Source organism: Halichoeres trimaculatus, unplaced genomic scaffold (genome assembly GCF_033239565.1).
Source record: "Halichoeres trimaculatus isolate MK-OKI-2021-1 unplaced genomic scaffold, fHalTri1.1 fHalTri1_scaffold_13, whole genome shotgun sequence".
In the NCBI taxonomy this organism is placed as follows: Eukaryota; Metazoa; Chordata; class Actinopteri; order Labriformes; family Labridae; genus Halichoeres; species Halichoeres trimaculatus.
In genome coordinates, this window is record NW_027437191.1 from 13,159,397 (window position 1) to 13,177,411 (window position 18,015).

The 18,015-nt window shown below is 43.1% G+C and overlaps 1 protein-coding gene across 1 annotated transcript in view; it reads right to left on the minus strand.

Annotated features, from left to right (window-relative positions):
• The window catches only part of LOC141802314 (complement C1r subcomponent-like), a 38,346-nt gene that overhangs the window by 4,784 nt on the left and 15,547 nt on the right, over nucleotides 1–18,015 (minus strand). The window lies entirely within an intron of this gene.

Below are 18,015 nucleotides of genomic sequence, written 5' to 3' on the forward strand. Positions count from 1 at the left end.
GGCCTAGTCTGATCCATGGATACGTAATGTCCAATCAGTGCCCAGGGAATGAGAAGTCGAGAAGTCAGTGGCATCAAAGGCTTTATCATCTAGGAACTGCCCCCATACTCTGGCCACATGAGGCTGGAACTGTCCTGCACCAGGATGAACCAAAGCCTCAGTGCACCGCTGAAGATATAAGAATCTCTCAGGATTTCATCCCAGTACCTTAAAGAAATAAGGGTACCACTGGCCATGACATGGAGGTCTAATCCTACACACTTTCAGCTATTGATGGAGCCAAAACACTCTCCAGCGCAGATTCATAGACATCAGTTAATCTGATCAGGGAGCACCTGGACACAAAGGTAATAAACTGGAAACTGTATGATGGATTACATATCAGATCACAACCAAGAGGAAAATAAAGTCAGAAACCTGCCGGAAGCAAAAACACACAAGCGTATAACCTGAAGATGTGATGGTACTGACGAATGATTGGATAAACTTACATACTGTTTCATATGATACCTCATTCTTTAAACAGCAGCCTAAAAGAGTCTTTAGGTTACTCATAAATATAAATGGTTTTTTTTTTTTTTTTTTTTTTTTTTTTTACTTGCGAACAGTAGGACTGATTTTTGATGATTGTAAGAGTGGTTGCAGGAAATAACAGAGACCATATAACTTTGTCGGAGTTTGCATGAGGTAAGAAGGTGGGGGGCCTTTGGCACTTTTGCGCACGTTTGCTTACTTGTCACTTAAGTCAGTTGCACCCTTACGTGAGCAAAACTCACATGTTTAATAGCTTGGAAGCAACAGGTTCTGAACTAAACCTGCAATTTGCAGCCTGAAAACATATTGACAACAGCTCGATGTCCCAAATAAAGCCATTTCTTTGAGTCCATTAACCTGCATGAGCATCTTACATCGACCAATCAGTTACACATGGCAAGCTGTGAGCAGGAAACGTAGCCTTGCCCGAATATGTTCCAAAGTCTTTACAAAGGTGTTGTTGCACTGGAGGTTTTGGTAAAAGGAAAATGTTTCTCTCATTCTCTTTCTTCAGTCGTTGAAGCCTCTCCTCTCTACAGACTGACAGGAGTCAATTGGCAATATCAAATGTGATAACTGGCAGTCAGCTGCAGGTGCATTTATAAGCTCCACAGATGAATCCAGGCGGAAAAAAATAAATGAAGCTATTCGAAAAGCAATAGAGAGATGATTTTGATATAGCCCTGTCATCATCTTCACTCTCAGATACCTCTGTTTATTTTCATGAGTGAGGCTGTGGCCTTGCATGGAGTAGAACATTTCTGTCAACAAGCTCATCTTTCAAATATGTTTACCTGGATGCAGGTGAGAAAATGGGATAATCTGACTCACAATTTCAACCTCAGAGTGTTCATGTCATCATCTTTCTGTCTGATTGTTTGGGTTATCACATCTAAAAGAAGGGGTTTCTGTGTGTGAGCAGATGCTGCTCCAGTGAGAAATCTAGCAGTCATTATTGACAAGCTCCTAATTCATGAATATGAGAGCAAAGCTGAGCTGAGCCTGTATGCTGAGAGGAAAATAGATGTCAAGGCAACAGCACCAGAAATATCAGCTGTATGTTTGCACAAGAGACAAAGTCAGGGGTTCACCAAATGCATAACAGCTGATCCTCAAGGCACCGTGTGTGTCTGAGTAAGAAGCTGTAAAGATATTTGTGTCTCAATCATTTTCAAAGCAGGGGATAAGCTTAGTTGTTTTAATTTAGCCCCAACTTTGGGATCATGAGGGCAGTGGAGCATGTGGATGAATGTAAAATTAAACAGGATGAAACAGTTTTGAGATGAAAAATGCCAAGGCTGTGAAAGTGTCAGTGAGAATTGAGTCTAAAATGGCTCTGGGGCTCACTAATACCAGAAAAGGATAAGGTTTTAACTGTGAGAAGTCTGTGGCATCAGTTTTTCTATTCAGAGTATTTCGTACGGCAACAGGATTGGTAAAAACAAAGGAAACAAACAAAAAAAAAAAAAAAGGAAAGGAAAGAAAGATTTTCCTGCATTTTTCTTGTTTGTTCATCAGAGGTACAGCTGCTCTTTGTCACAGCTCTGGGTTGTAAAAGTGACAGCAAATTTGTAGTTTATATGTAGATTCATGATTTTTAAAACTACTAAAACTACTAAAACTTCTCAAAATGACAAACACAGCATTGTTTAGAACAGCTAGTATAAAAAAAATCATCTGGGTTATATCTGAAACAAGTTTTATGTCATGTTTCAATTGCAAATTTGTATAAACTGGAGGGGAAAATATGGTAAAATCAAAAAGGGGAAAAAAAAAGAGAAAAATGGTAGAGAAGGACAGCCTGCAGTCAGCCCCAGTAGAAAGGCCCCTGCTGAACCAGATTCAGGCTCAGAGTGAACGATATTAACAAAGAAATTAAAGGAGGTAACAGCCAGCAGGCAAAGTCACACCAGCAGGAGAGCAGTTGCTCATTTCTTTCTCTTCTCTCATTTGACTATGGATTTTTCACAACCAAAACATAAGAGACCCCTCTCAACTCCAAGTGACTCAGTTGGTAAAGCAATACAAAACCAATAGTTATAAAAAGAAAGGTTGCCAGGAAGAGAGAAAGTTTGAGCAGCATGCAGTAGGTGTGACTTAAAAGGCAGGGACAGAGTCTCACAGGTGGGTGACTCTGTCGGCTCTAAAATCACTGCAGGTATTTCACAAACCTCACTCTCATCTGAGCCTAGGTTTTGGCAATGTGGACAGGATAATTGGGGGGAAAATTAGGCACACTCAACTGTTTTCAATCTTGATGGCAGAACTTAGTTTCCCTTTGTACATTTTTTTTCTTAAGTTTTTTTTTTTTTTTTTTTTTTAACCTTTTACCAGAAAAAAAATAAATTTTCTTTCTTCTTCAAGGACTGCCACCTGTGTCTGTCAAACGAGGTGAAGGTATTTTTTTGCTGGTTTAGCCTTCCTCTAGGAAGATACTATCGTTTAACACTTGTTTAAAGTGTAAAAACTGACTTTTCCAGCAAGATTTTGCTTTTAAAAAAGTACTAGAACAACATTTTTAGCTGAACGCAGGGAGAATCTACAACTGCCTCAAAATAAAAGGGAAATAAAGCAATTACCAATGCAAAAAGATTTTTTGTTCTTAAGCAAAGGTGTGGTTCACATCAATATGATACCAGACATGTAGAGAAAGGAGATTGCAACAATAATCGGAGGAAAGTCTATGTTACCGAAAAGCTCATTAAAGAAAAAGAAAGACAGAATAGGGAAAGACAGATTGTTAACATTACAGGAGACAGCATCACTTAAATCAGCTGTAACAAGGCAGATGCATGCTATATCCCAGCATGCTTTGCTCCAGGTGTGAGACTTGATGATGCTGTGTTGAACATGTCAGATTTAATCTGATCTCAGTGGGTGTATGTAAGTTTGAGGAAAAGCAGGAGGCAGAGCAAACTCTACACAAAACCAACTGAGAGGAACAGGAGAGACAAGATGAGATAGAACAGTAGGAAAAAAAAAAAGAAGAAAAAGTTAGTGTCAGATTAAAGGGAACACATGTTGGCTGATTTTAAATCCCACAGTGTGCTGACACATCAACACACTAAATACAATCTGTAGGAACATCTGAAGCATACCTCTGGATCAAAACCCTGCAGTCTCACTGCTCCCTAATGCATGTTTTTTGTTTTTTAAATTTCATTAGCTCTCTCTCCACAGAGGGTCAGTATGTATAGAAGAGAGCTTCTCCTCAACCTGCTCTCTAAATCCAGCCAAAATGGAGTGGGGATGTGCATTTTCAAAGGTGCTACATTAGAAACATCCAAACAGTCCAATGTAAACTGGTGTGATCAAGAGGCGAAATCCCTGCCAGTCTTGTAACTGTATCATTCACACCTACCATAAACTAAAAAACAAATTTTTAGTATCAAGTGCTCAGCTACATGAAATTCAACAGATGATCTGTAGCATGTGAGTAATCATTCAGCTAGTTAATGTGTGTCTGAGCTCTCATTCCTGCTGAAACAAAAAAGAAGAAAAGCCTTGATCACTTTGCTAGCAACAGTGTTAACACTTTATAACATCTGATGGGCACTTTATATGCACAGATGCCATAATGTGCTCCTCTCTGCAGATGGCCATTAAGGCTTATGTGAACATTTGGAAGTTTTCCACGTACAAATCTGGCAAATGATACTCACAGTTAAGTTAAGCAAAACAGATATGTCAGCCGACCCATTGGGCGCAGATGAAATAAAGGCACATCTGAGTTTACTGACTAGAGTCCCACTTGGGACATTCTTTTCAGCAGAAGACATTTGTAAAATCTCAGATATTTCATTATAAAATCTTCAGTAAAATATGAATGTTATACATACAGTAAGTCAGGAAGTGGAACAATATGATGCAATAAAATAAAGGGAAAAAAGCTTCAACTTGGTATGAACAAAAAATAAATTGAAGCTAAGAGCTGTGACCTTCAAACAATCATCTAACCAGCTGTATTAAAAAACTCAAGTTGCATGGTAAGCATCACAAGGCAACTCTGTGCCCTGTAGAGTTAAGTGTATGGTTAATAATACAGAACACAGAGAGACTACTATTAAGGCAGCAGGCACAGCCGTAGTCAGAGCTCAGAGAAACAGATGATCACTTTCCCTCAACTTTTTAAAGACTGGCAACTGTCTTTTAATGGATAAACCAAGAGTGGTCTCTCACAGCAAGATATGCTTGGGCATGTTTTTGTTCTGAAACAAACAAATGCCTGGTAAAAAAAAAAAAAAAAAGTGACGTCTTCACGACAGTGTGTGTGACTCAGCGCCAAAAGGTGGCGGTGATCCTCCTTACAGCATCTTTAAGAATTCATTATTGGAAAATGTGGGTATGAATATTTGTTTTTGTAAGAACCTTTCCCCTAAGACCAGGCATGGTTGATACACGATGCGCAGCCTTTAAGTCATTTGCTCAGGGATCAAACACGAAACAGTCCTGACCTGTTCTCAGCGCTTTTCCGGCAGCAGTGAGCAGACCACCAGAGGGGTCAGTACACTTAGAGGAAAACAGCATTTTTACATCTCACTGACCTCAGACCAGACCCTGATCCTGATATTGCTCAGAGGGAGACCTTGTCTTACTCTTTTACAGGAAAACAAAGCCAGACAGAGCCAAATTTGTGAACATGGAAGGAAAGTAAAGCAAAATTGATCATGCCTTGTCAAATAATTCAGTCCATTAACTGAACACTGAAGCAGGCAACAAAACAAAGCATGTGTAGCCTTTATGCTTCAAAGCTGATGAAATTAGGGATGGAGGAGTTGTTTCATTCATCTTATTCAAGCATTTTATGTATGTTTTCTTCACGATTTAAGGCAAAACAATATGCAGTTACCATTAAAAACAAAGAATCAGAATATAACCAACTCATATTTTATGGTTCTTTTGTTCCACACTGTGCAGTTTTTCTGTGGCACCATAAAATGTTAATTGGAAAATAATTTGATAAGCTCATACAGTACCCTTGGTCTATCCTTGGACGAGGATGATAATCACAGATAAATTAGAGCCTCAGAGTATTTCTGTCTGCACCTGAAGGAACAGTAATAGGTTAGTAAATATGGCAAGGCTCTGAAGCTGAAAATTATATGAAAATGCCCATAATTCTGCCTAGAAGTGTTTGTGTTTGTGCCATCTGTTGTAGACGGGAAAAAAAGACCAGGCATGCTTTCACTCAAAAAAGCTGGGATAAATTTAATTTGAAACACAATGCATCAGGATATAATGACGAGTGTATTTTTGGTTTTAAGAACAGGTAAATGACTCTCCAGAGACAGCTGCTTTTTTCCCAGTCAGATTATAATTCAGCTGAGGAAAAGGCCCAAACTGAAAGCATATGGCTGAAGTAAGGAAGGGTCTCAGGGGCTGGTTGTAAATTAATTCCTGAGCGGAAAAAGAAAATAGTTGATCACACATGAAAATGGAAGCACTTCCTGTTTGGAGACATTGTATAAAGTTTAACCTGAAATGAAGCTTTAGAAACATTCATTTCTGAACGCAACACAACTCACATGTTATAATAAATTGAAAGGGGCCATAGATGCATTTCGATTACACCTTTTTGCATAATAAAAGCAATATTTCTGAAGTTTCACTAAAGAACAATTGCGCTAGAATTATGCACATCTTGAGTAAAATAGTATGTGACATCCATCTGGTCACTCATGATGATGATTAAGCCATTCACACCTCTGCTGCTCCCTGCAGTTATTGGGACAGGCTATGCTCCTGGAGAACAGCTGATAAATCCTGGGAACCATGGATGTTTCTGTCTGTACCCAGTCATTTTCCTGCCCGAAAGTCTGTTTTTGTCATGCAGTGAACGTCAGCGTCAGCATGAACAGCATAAAACAGTGGTGTGAAACAAGAGTGTGTGTGTCTCTGTCTGAGAGAGATTGAAAGACAGAGATTCACACCATCAAAAGCAAGTGTGCATGCTCTGTGGATTTGATTGTTTCGCCAGTGTGTCATGTTCTATGTAATTAACTAAGTCATTAGTTGTTGGAGGTGTAAATCTGCCTACGAAGAGGATCAGACCTGAGTTGAACCTTGATGAATACAATTCAAATGAAAGAGGAATTATTAAAATAAAGTGACAAAGTACAATTAGTTGGCTTTTGATGAAAATGTATTATTTTTTACTTCAAATAACTATTTGTGTTTTCAGTTTACATTCTTGTGCTTAATACATTTTCAGAGAATAAAGTCTAGGCCCACTGTACAACCTAATGTAACAATTAATCAACCGAAGTTTTGATGAAGTAGCAATAAAACAGGCTAAAGATGTCACGGTAACCTCAAACTTCATTGAGTTTCAGCTGAAAAGTGTTTTATTTTAGGGGGCTGCCCCCTTTTCTGCTAGGTACTGCCAGCATTCATCATGGGGTCTGGTCAGATGAAATTGGTCTTGCAGCCAATGCACTTAATCACATTTCTACAAAGCAAACAGACAGGCAGACTTCTATTCATCTATTTATTTTTCAAATCTTTGCTTGAATATTCTGCTGAACTCTTGTCATCTGGGGTTATTTAAAAAGCATGATACACTTCTGAACACAGTGAAAGGCCATGAGCGATCACTGTGCTTCCTGAGCTCTGTGGAGATCAGTGAACTATGAAAGGCCGTTTATTGAGCTGCCCTCTTCAGCACAGTCTCTGAAGGACCCCTGATGCTGGTATCATTTTTCTAAAAAGCTTTCAGTCCAGAGACTCAAATGGTCTAAAAATGCTTTATACTCCAACCCATCTGGATATCTGAGCCTGGAGCTGCTCTTCAAATTTAGTTTTTGGGATATAAAAGGGTTTTATAATGGTGAAAAGAAATTTGAGAAACATTTTGATTTATCACATAACTTTCTATTAGTTTATCTAAAAAATGGCAAACATGACTTTTTTAAAAACTGTCATCATGGTGTCATTAAAATTAAAATAATTTAACAGAGGAATGGAAAAAATATAATTAAATAATAAAATACATGAATAAATAAATAAACAGTGAGAACTAACATGCATAGACTTCAAAGTTATTTGGAGTACATGAAATTGTTTAATGGTAAAAGATTAAACTTAGCACTGTCAGGTGATTAAAAAAAAATCTAATTAATTACAGGATTTGTAATTAATTATTCAAATCAGTCGCATTTTAATCTCGTATCTGCTTAAGGCCCCCAAATGAAGAATCTGAACTCCAGGACATTACAAAATTGTAGTGCATGACTAACGAAACAAATACACGAAGAAGAGAAGATTTGTGAATTCAATAATTTTTTCATCTGGCCAATATTTAAATGTTTAAGTTCACTGCCATTGAAGTCAATAGACGTCAATTCGATTGCAACCGTTTACTGTGTCTATATAAGTAAATAAAGGTTTTAATCGGGGGAGGCAAGGTCTGGCGGAGCTTGTCAATTAAAATCATGCTTGTAAACTACTGTGGGTGAGAGCGGTGCGCTCTTTGGATGAGAGATCAGCATGGATATGCGGAGAAGACATGAGATGATGGAGGCATAACGAGATGCGGCAAGTCAGGAAAGTTCAGGCAGCTTACGCTCGTGCTAAGGATGTGTTGCAGTAGTTCAGAGAGAAAGAGTGGCGCGATCATGAGACCGCCCTAAACCAATCAAAAAAGTATGTTTTGTCCGCATTTTGGATGAAAAACAGGAAGAGGGATATAAAAGAAAAGAGTCCACTCTTCTTGGGTAGTTTTGTTGTTTACATAGTTTAAGACCCATTATTTGGGTCTTGAAAGATCGTTTAAGATACTCTGAAAATAGCTGGCAGCCAATGAGTTAATATTGCATTCATTTCTATAATGCATTGATTTGCAGAGTAATTAATTCATTAATCTAATTAACGTGTAAAATGACAGCCCTAATTAAAATATTTATAGAATTACTATCTAGTATCTCTACTAACTCAAACTTCCGCGTATCCTCCTTAGGGGGTATTGCATATGTAGATGTGCATGCTGTATTTATTGTCAGTTGGGCTTAAGCTCATGCCAAGAGTAAATGTGGTTGAGATATTTCATTGCATTAGCTCTGCTTTCTGGTTATACTCAAAGGGAAAATATTTAAGGTTTAAACATCATTTCATACAACACAACAGTGGGACAGTGGGTGAAGATTTAGATTGCACTGAGGCCCGTGAGTCCTCATCTTTAAGTCCCACAGAGAGCCAGCTAAGCATTTAAGCCCGACATGATACTGTGGTGAATGAGGGTTAGAATAGATGGGGGCAGGAGGACACAGGAATACCTCATGACCTTAAGCTATACCCACAAATACAACTAAGTGTACTTGTTAAGTATATTATCTACAAAAATTGCCATCCATAAACTTGAAGCTGATCTCTCCTGGTCAGCTATCTGATGTAGTTAGTAGTGCTGTCTTTGGCTTTGCAGGTAACTAACAAGAGATACGCAGAACTGATAGATCCCTTAAAGCATGTCTCACCTGCTAATGCAGTTGTTTTAGTTCTGTGTAGCTGTTGGTAGGTTTAATTCTGCTTCATTGTCTTCTGGATTGCTTCAATGCACTACAATAATAGCAAGCCTCTTCACATAAGAGTTTTCTGTTGTGACATCTCAACTGTTAGTAAAACTTTGTAAAAATGGAATTTTTGTTACTTGGCCACTCTATAAAGAAGACATACAAACAGAGAGAAACAAGGGGTTGGATTGGAAAAGCAGCAATACAGAGTCTCAATAAGCCTGGCTGCAGGAACATTTCTGCTGGGCAGCTATCTGACAGCTACAGCTCCCCTGACAACTCTTTTATGAACCTTAGTCATTTTAATGAGGTGTGTTTTATGGTGTTATCGCTACTTTGGCATAAACATCATCCATAATGAACATAAAGTGCTTTATCAGAAAGTGCACTTGCTCGTAGGACGTGGATGCATTATGTAATAATTCAGATGAATTATTGAATCAGCTGAGCAAATAAGTACAGCTTGCATGAGGTCTACTGGAACAAATTTTAGAAAGACTGTCAGACTGAAACAAACCTTTTTTTTTTTAACTTGAGGTAAACCAGACTTCAGATTACTTCCGGAGGACACATTTCTCTGTGGTGTTAGCCTGTTTCACAAGACACAAGTTATGAACTCAGTTGAAATCATTTCCCTCTTCTTTGTCATTACCAGTATTTTTTTTTTTAATAAAACTTCATAAGCCAAGCTGCTCTTTAAAAGAAGATAAATTTTTGACCATAATTTGATAGTCTACAGAAGCGGTCGATTTTAGTTGAATGAGTAGACCCTTGTTGTGTTTCCATACAAAAGATAAATCATAACACAAAATGTACACACTGAGAACCATTCATGATGCCCCCCAGAGTGAAGTTGACAGGATTGCAGCTATGTTAATTTATTTTTTCTTTTTCAATGAAGGGTCTGTTTCTCTCAGGCCATAATTGGTCTCTGCTGATTGCTGGGCACTCTAGGGACGCCATTGAAACAGATGCCTTGATGCTTGTGCTTCACAGTGTTTTTCACAATGACAGAATGAGCTCTTTCAATCAGAGGATATTTACACATTTGATTTATGACTGGGCTTCATTATGACAGGTTTTTAATGATCAACATGGTGCAGCTTTTTGTCGAGAGAAGGAGAAGTTAGCGATGCGTGAGATGGGCTAGTTTGGTTATCAGTTACTTTAGTGTGCTGTTACTATTGATTTGTAAACTTAAATTTACCTGTTGGATAATTAGAAGTTATCCATCAGGGTAGAAAATAAACCAGAAAAATATACTTGTACAGTAATAAGCCACTGAGGTAGTAAAATGTTTTTATACGTATGGAGAAGATGTGAGGCTTCTCTTCTTTTTACACAAAGTAAATACTGTTTCTCTGGGCTTTTAACTGATATCTAGCACTCTTTATCACTCACTTTTCACACCACCCTTCTGGCCCATGTTGAATACTTAATCCTAATTGGTCAAGTCTAGACATGCATTGATCAGTCGGTCGGCCAATGGATTGGTGCCAATTTCCTTGATTTTGGGGGATCAGCAATCGGCCCATCCTTACATATGAAACTGATCTTATGTACCTCTGGGAAGGTCTGACAGCCAGTCCATTGCCGCTTTTTGCTTTGAGACCTAAAACTCAGGGCACTTTATTGGTTATATATATGTTAAAGCATAAAGGTTTTATTGTTTCACAGGTATTGTTTGATGATTTTCAATAAAATGATATTGGAACATTGAAGGTATATGCTGTCAGTTATGCAAAATTGAAATCGATATCGGCAGGTCAAGCTTTTTAAAGATCAGTAATCGGCCAGAAAATTGGGATTTGTGCAACCCTAGTCAAGACCCCAGAAAAAACTGTCATGACTTCTTCATGGAACATCAGGCCAACCTGACTGGCTAACCACAGAATATCAAATTAATTTGCTGAAAGGAGTGATGGTGCGTCTGGCTGCTGTCCTCCTCAAGAGAAGTCCCTCTGAGTTATCTGTCTCAATTTTATCTGTTTTCTTTCATCCCAATGGAAATATGACTACTTAAGATGAAGTGGAAAGGATCCTTCAAACACAAATCATCATGAAAAGGGAAATATAATCAATTGTTGTAGTTGATGAATGTGACTATGAAGTTAAGTCAGCAAACCATGATGAACGAGTCACTTCTTTTTCTATTTTTAAGTTTGTGTTTGCCACAAATGAAAGATCTGCAGCCCAGGGAACCAGCAATACCAGCAATGTTTTTTTTTTTGTTGTTTTTTTTTTTTAAGGGGGCAGAAGACACTTAATATTTTTTGGTAAAATAGAAAACATGTACTGGAGTATCACAATAACATACTTATGTTCACAGGTCTAGGCCTGTTGATTTCAGACAGTGTCTTGAGCATGGGTGGCTGGCTCATAGTGGGCACACTGTCCCCCTTTAAGCCACATAAAAAAGACAGAGAAAAATGTTTATTTTGCCTGTCTTGGTCTTAATGTTCTTGTCCAGTCAGCAGCCGTAATATAGCTGTCACATTTTAGCAGTTGACACATTCAGCTGGTCTTGAGATAATGTCTATGATCTGGTGAGTATAACAGTAAAGATTGATTAATTGAATATAACTGTTGAGCCTGATGAAAGCCTGTCACTCTCTGAGTTTTCCTGTGGTTGTATTCTCTGAAAGGAACATTTTTGACACGGATGAACCCTGAAATATCCAGAAGTTTTCATTATTCTGAGGAAGTGGATCTACCTGAAACAGACCTTGCCTACATTTCCCAGAGTGACTTTGGAAAACCGTAGATAAGATAAGATAAGATAAGATAAGTCATACTTTTATTTATTAAGGGCCCCCTCCTGGAGCCAGGCCTGGGGGTGGGGCTCGATGGCGAGCGCCTGGTGGCCGGGCCTGTTCCCATGGGGCCCGGCCGGGCACAGCCCGAAGAGGCAACGTGGGACCCCCTTCCCGTGGACTCACCACCCGCAGGAGGGGCCATAGGGGTCGGGTGCAGTGTGAGTTGGGCGACAGCCGAAGGCAGGGACCTTGGCGGTCTGATCCTCGGCTGCAGAAGCTAGCTCTAGGGACGTGGAACGTCACCTCTCTGGCGGGGAAGGAGCCTGAGCTGGTGCGCGAGGTTGAGAAGTTCCGGCTAGACATAGTCGGCCTCACCTCAACGCACAGCAAGGGCTCTGGATCCAGCCTTCTCGAGAGGGGTTGGACTCTCTTCTACTCTGGAGTTGCCGATGGTGAGAGGCGGCGGGCTGGGGTGGCGATACTCGTTGCCCCCAGGCTCGGTGCCTGTACGTTGGAGTTCACCCCGGTGGACGAGAGGGTAGCCTCCCTCCGCCTTCGGGTGGGGGGACGGATCCTGACTGTTGTTTGTGGCTATGGTCCAAATAGCAGTTCAGAGTATCCACCCTTTCTGGAGTCCTTGGAGGGAGTGCTTGAGAGTGCTCCATCTGGGGATTCCATCGTGCTGCTGGGGGACTTCAACGCTCACGTCGGCAATGACAGTGAGACCTGGAGGGGCGTGATTGGAAGGAACGGCCCCCCCGATCTGAACCCGAGTGGTGTTTTGTTGTTGGATTTCTGTGCTCGTCACAGGTTGTCCATAACGAACACCATGTTCAAGCATAAGGGTGTCCATATGTGCACCTGGCACCAGGACACCCTAGGTCGCAGTTCGATGATCGACTTTGTAGTCGTGTCATCGGACTTGCGGCCGCATGTCTTGGACACTCGGGTAAAGAGAGGGGCGGAGCTGTCAACCGATCACCACCTGGTGGTGAGTTGGCTCCGATGGTGGGGGAAGATGCCGGTCAGACCTGGTAGACCCAAACGTATCGTGAGGGTCTGCTGGGAACGTCTGGCAGAATCTCCCATCAGAGAGAGCTTTAACTCCCACCTCCGGGAGAGCTTCAACTGTGTTCCGGGGGATGTAGGGGACATTGAGTCTGAATGGACTTTGTTCCGTGCATCCATTGTTGAGGCGGCTGATCGGAGCTGTGGCCGTAAGGTGGTTGGTGCCTGTCGGGGCGGCAACACCCGAACCCGCTGGTGGACACCAGTGGTGAGGGATGCCGTCCAGCTGAAGAAGGAGTCCTATCGCGCCTTTTTGGCGTGTGGGACTCCTGAGGCAGCAGACAGGTATCGACAGGCCAAGCGGAATGCAGCTTCGGCGGTCACTGAGGCAAAAACCCGGACATGGGAGGAGTTCGGTGAGGCCATGGAGAACGACTTCCGGACAGCTTCGAAGAGGTTCTGGACCACCATCCGGCATCTCAGGAGGGGGAAGCAGTGCACTGTAAACACTGTGCTCAGTGGAGACGGTGCGCTGCTGACCTCGACTCGGGATGTTGTGGATCGGTGGAAGGAATACTTCGAAGACCTCCTCAATCCCACCGGCACGTCTTCCTTGGAGGAAGCAGGGTCTGGGAATGATGGGGTGGGCTCGTCCATCTCTGGGGTCGAAGTCGCCGAGGTGGTTAAAAAGCTCCTCGGTGGCAGGGCCCCGGGGGTGGATGAGATCCGCCCAGAGTTCCTTAAGGCCCTGGATGTTGTGGGTCTGTCGTGGCTGACACGACTTTGCAACATCGCGTGGACATCGGGGGTAGTGCCTCTGGATTGGCAGACTGGGGTGGTGGTCCCCCTTTTTAAGAAGGGGGACCGGAGGGTGTGTTCCAACTACAGGGGGATCACACTCCTCAGCCTCCCTGGTAAGGTCTATTCGGGGGTACTGGAGAGGAGGGTCCGTAAGATCGTCGAACCTCGGATTCAGGAGGAGCAATGTGGTTTTCGTCCTGGCCGTGGAACTGTGGACCAGCTCTATACCCTCAGCAGGGTTCTTGAGGGTGCATGGGAGTTTGCCCAACCTGTCCACATGTGTTTTGTGGACTTGGAGAAGGCATTCGACCGTGTCCCTCGGGGAGTCCTGTGGGGGGTTCTCCGGGAGTATGGGGTGTCGGGCTGCTTGTTACGAGCCGTCCGTTCCCTGTACGACCGGTGCCAGAGCTTGGTCCGCATTGCTGGCAGTAAGTCGGACTCGTTTCCAGTGAGGGTTGGACTCCGCCAGGGCTGCCCTTTGTCACCGATTCTGTTCATAACTTTTATGGACAGAATTTCTAGGCGCAGCCAGGGTGTCGAGGGGGTCCAGTTCGGTGACCTCAGGATTGGATCACTGCTTTTTGCAGATGATGTGGTCCTGTTGGCTTCATCAAGCTGTGACCTTCAACTCTCTCTGGAGCGGTTCGCAGCCCAGTGTGAAGCGGCTGGGATGAGAATCAGCACCTCCAAATCTGAGTCCATGGTCCTCAGCCGGAAAAGGGTGGACTGCCCTCTCCGGGTCGGGGATGAGATCCTGCCCCAAGTGGAGGAGTTTAAGTATCTCGGGGTCTTGTTCACGAGTGAGGGAAGGATGGAGCGAGAGATCGGCAGGCGGATCGGTGCGGCGTCCGCAGTAATGCGGACTCTGCACAGGTCTGTCGTGGTGAAGAGAGAGCTGAGCCGGAAGGCGAAGCTCTCTGTTTACCGGTCGATCTTCGTTCCCACCCTCACCTATGGTCATGAGCTTTGGGTAGTGACCGAAAGAACAAGATCGCGGGTACAAGCGGCCGAAATGAGCTTCCTCCGTAGGGTGGCCGGGCTCTCCCTTAGAGATAGGGTGAGAAGCTCGGCTATCCGGGAGGAGCTCGGAGTAGAGCCGCTACTCCTCCGCGTTGAGAGGAGCCAGATGAGGTGGCTCGGGCATCTGATGAGGATGCCTCCCGGACGCCTCCCTGGTGAGGTGTTCAGGGCACGTCCCACCGGGAGGAGACCCCGGGGCAGACCCAGGACACGCTGGAGAGACTACATCTCTCGGCTGGCCTGGGAACGTCTTGGGATCCCCCCGGAAGAGCTGGCCGAAGTGGCTAGGGAGAGGGAAGTCTGGGCTTCCCTGCTTAGGCTGCTGCCCCCGCGACCCGACCCCGGATAAGCGGAAGAAGATGGATGGATGGATGGATACTTTATTAATCCCCGGAGGGAAATTCAAGTTGTTTGGGCACTCTTCCAAGCAGAGAATTGTACACTCTGATGGCTGCAGGGAGGAATGATCTTCGGAACCTCTCGGTCCTGCAGCGCACAGAGGTAAGGCGTCCCCTGCTGCTGATCCTCTGGACTATGATGTTGTGAAGTGGGTGATCAGAGTGACGGATGATGGCCTCCACTTTCTTCTGTGTATACCTTTCCACCACAGCCTCCAGTGAGTCCAAACTGGATCCAACCACAGAGCTAGCTCTCTTCACCAGTTTTTCCAGTCGCCTCTTGTCCTTCTGCTTTAAACTATTTCCCCAGCAGACTGCACCATAAAACAAAGCACTGGCTACCACGGACTGATAAAACATCTGCAGCAGCTTTCCACAGACATCAATTGATCTGAGCTTCCTTAAGAAAAAGAGACGGCTCTGCCCCTTCTTAAAGAGTGCATCTGTATTAAGGGACCAGTCCAACTTGTTGTCCAGATGTACACCAAGATATTTGTAGGTTGGCACCACCTCCACGTCCACCCCATGGATGTTAACTGGCTGATGGCAGAGCCCAGACTTTCGGAAATCCACAATCATTTCCTTTGTTTTTGAGGTGTTCAGTAGGAGACAATTTCTATGACTCCAGTCACAGAAAGCTTTTATCAGATCCCTGTATTCAGATTCCTGTCCATTTTGGATACACGCCACAATAGCAGTGTCATCGGAGTATTTTTGGATGTGGCAGGACTCAGAGTTGTATTTGAAGTCTGCAGTATAAAGTGTGAATAGGAATGGAGCCAGAACAGTTCCTTGTGGAGCCCCCGTGCTGCTCATGACCGTCCCAGAGACGCAGTTTCCCAACCTGACAAACTGTGGCCTCTCTGTGAGATAGTCTGTGATCCAGGAGACAAAGGATGGGTTCACTCCTATGTCTTTGAGCTTATCTCTCAATATCATGGGCTGGATGGTGTTAAATGCACTTGAAAAATCAAAGAACATAATTCTTACAGAGGTGCCAGGTTCTTCTAGATAGCACAGGGCACGGTGGAGCATGTATGTAACTGCATCATCCACTCCAATATGATTTCTATATGCAAACTGCAGAGGTTCTAGTGTGTCTTTGACCTCAAGTCTCAACAGACGTAAAAGCAGCCTCTCAAAGGTTTTCATAACATGTGAGGTGAGGGCAACTGGTCTGTAGTCGTTGAGTTCAGCTGGGCATTTGAGTTTTGGTACCGGCACAATACAAGATGTTTTCCACAGAGCCGGGACCTGACCCAACTGTAGACTCAGGTTGAAGATGCTCTGAAGGGGTTCACACAATTGGGCAGCACAGTCCTTAAGCAGTCTTGGACACACACCATCTGGACCAGCAGCCTTCCCTGTGCACAGTCTTCCTAACTCTAACCTCACTCCTAAAGCTGTGACAGACGGTGACGGTTGAAGAGGCACAGGTGTAAGAGGGGATGTAGCAGGAGTGGTGGAGAGACACAGATGTGTAGAAGGAGCAGCAGTAGAAGAGGAAGTGGTCGCTGTGTCAAACTTGTTGAAGAACTGGTTGAATTCATTAGCACGTTCAACATCACCCACAATTGGCTGCCTTGTCTTTGTGTTATATCCAGAGATGTTGTTGATTCCTCTCCACACCTCCCGCATGTTATTATTTTGTAGTTGTCTCTCAATTTTCTTTTTATATTTCACCTTAGCCTCCCTTAATCTCCTCTTCAGCACTTTTTGCACCAGTTTGAGCCGTTCTTTGTCGCCATCTCTAAAGGCTTCCTTTTTCTGATTGAGGATATCCTTGATGTCACTTGTGATCCAGGGTTTGTTATTGGGGAAACGGAGTACAGTCTTTGATGGTATGATATTGTCTTTACAGAAGTTGATGTATTCAGTAAAACAGTCAACCTGTTTATCAATATCTATACTATTTTCATCTGTTTCTAACAATACATTCCAGTCTGTGCACTCAAAGCAGTCTCTCAGAGCCTCACTGGCCTCAGGTGTCCATTTTCTAATTGTTACAGTAGTTGCATGCTGCCTCAATACGCAGGGTCTGTAACAAGACTGAAGTAAAACCAGATTATGATCCGACCTGCCCAGTGGTGGTAATGCAGTGGCATTGTATGCATCTTTGACGTTGGCATATAGAAGATCAAGTGTTCTGTTCACTCTGGTTGGGCAATTAACAAACTGTTTAAATCCAGTGAGATGAGAGGAGAGGCTAACATGGTTAAAGTCTCCAGATATTATTATGAGAGCCTCAGGATGTTGAGTCTGTAGCCTGGCAACAGTTTCTTGGATAACTTCACATGGAACTTCAGCCGTTGCTTTGGGTGGAATGTACACGAGGATTGTTATTATATGACTGAATTCTCTGGGAAGGTAATATGGCCTCATCCCAACTGCCAACAGTTCAATGTCCGGAGAACACATCTTCACCTTGACTGTAGTATGATCAGGATTACACCATCTCTGATTGATGTATAAAACCAGTCCTCCACCTTTTGACTTGCCACTAGCTTTGGTGTCTCTGTCCAGACGTATCAGCGTGAAGCCAGGGATATCCACACAGGAATCAGAGATGTTTTGATTCAACCAGGTCTCAGTAAAGCACATGAGGCTGCACTCACGGTATACATTTTGTGTCTTCACCAGTATCTCTAGTTCATCCTTTTTGTTGGGCAGAGAGTTGACATTCCCCATGATGACTGAAGATGACTAGAGGAGGGATTATCAGTCTATGTCATCATCATCATCATCATCTTGACTTCAGAAGCAGCGTCTAGCCCCAGTTCGCATTTTTTAAACACTAAATTCAACCTGTTATCAGCATGAAAATGTACGATTGTTCTGTGGTCAGTTTCTAGAAACTATACTATACAACAGAGACAACGTCCATCAAATGTTGACCCTCACAGAGCAACCAGCATTTGGGAGTTAATAGCGACCATGCTAACTGGTGACTCTCAGCTGACAGTATCAGTGATTCACAGCCGAGAGTCACCGGTT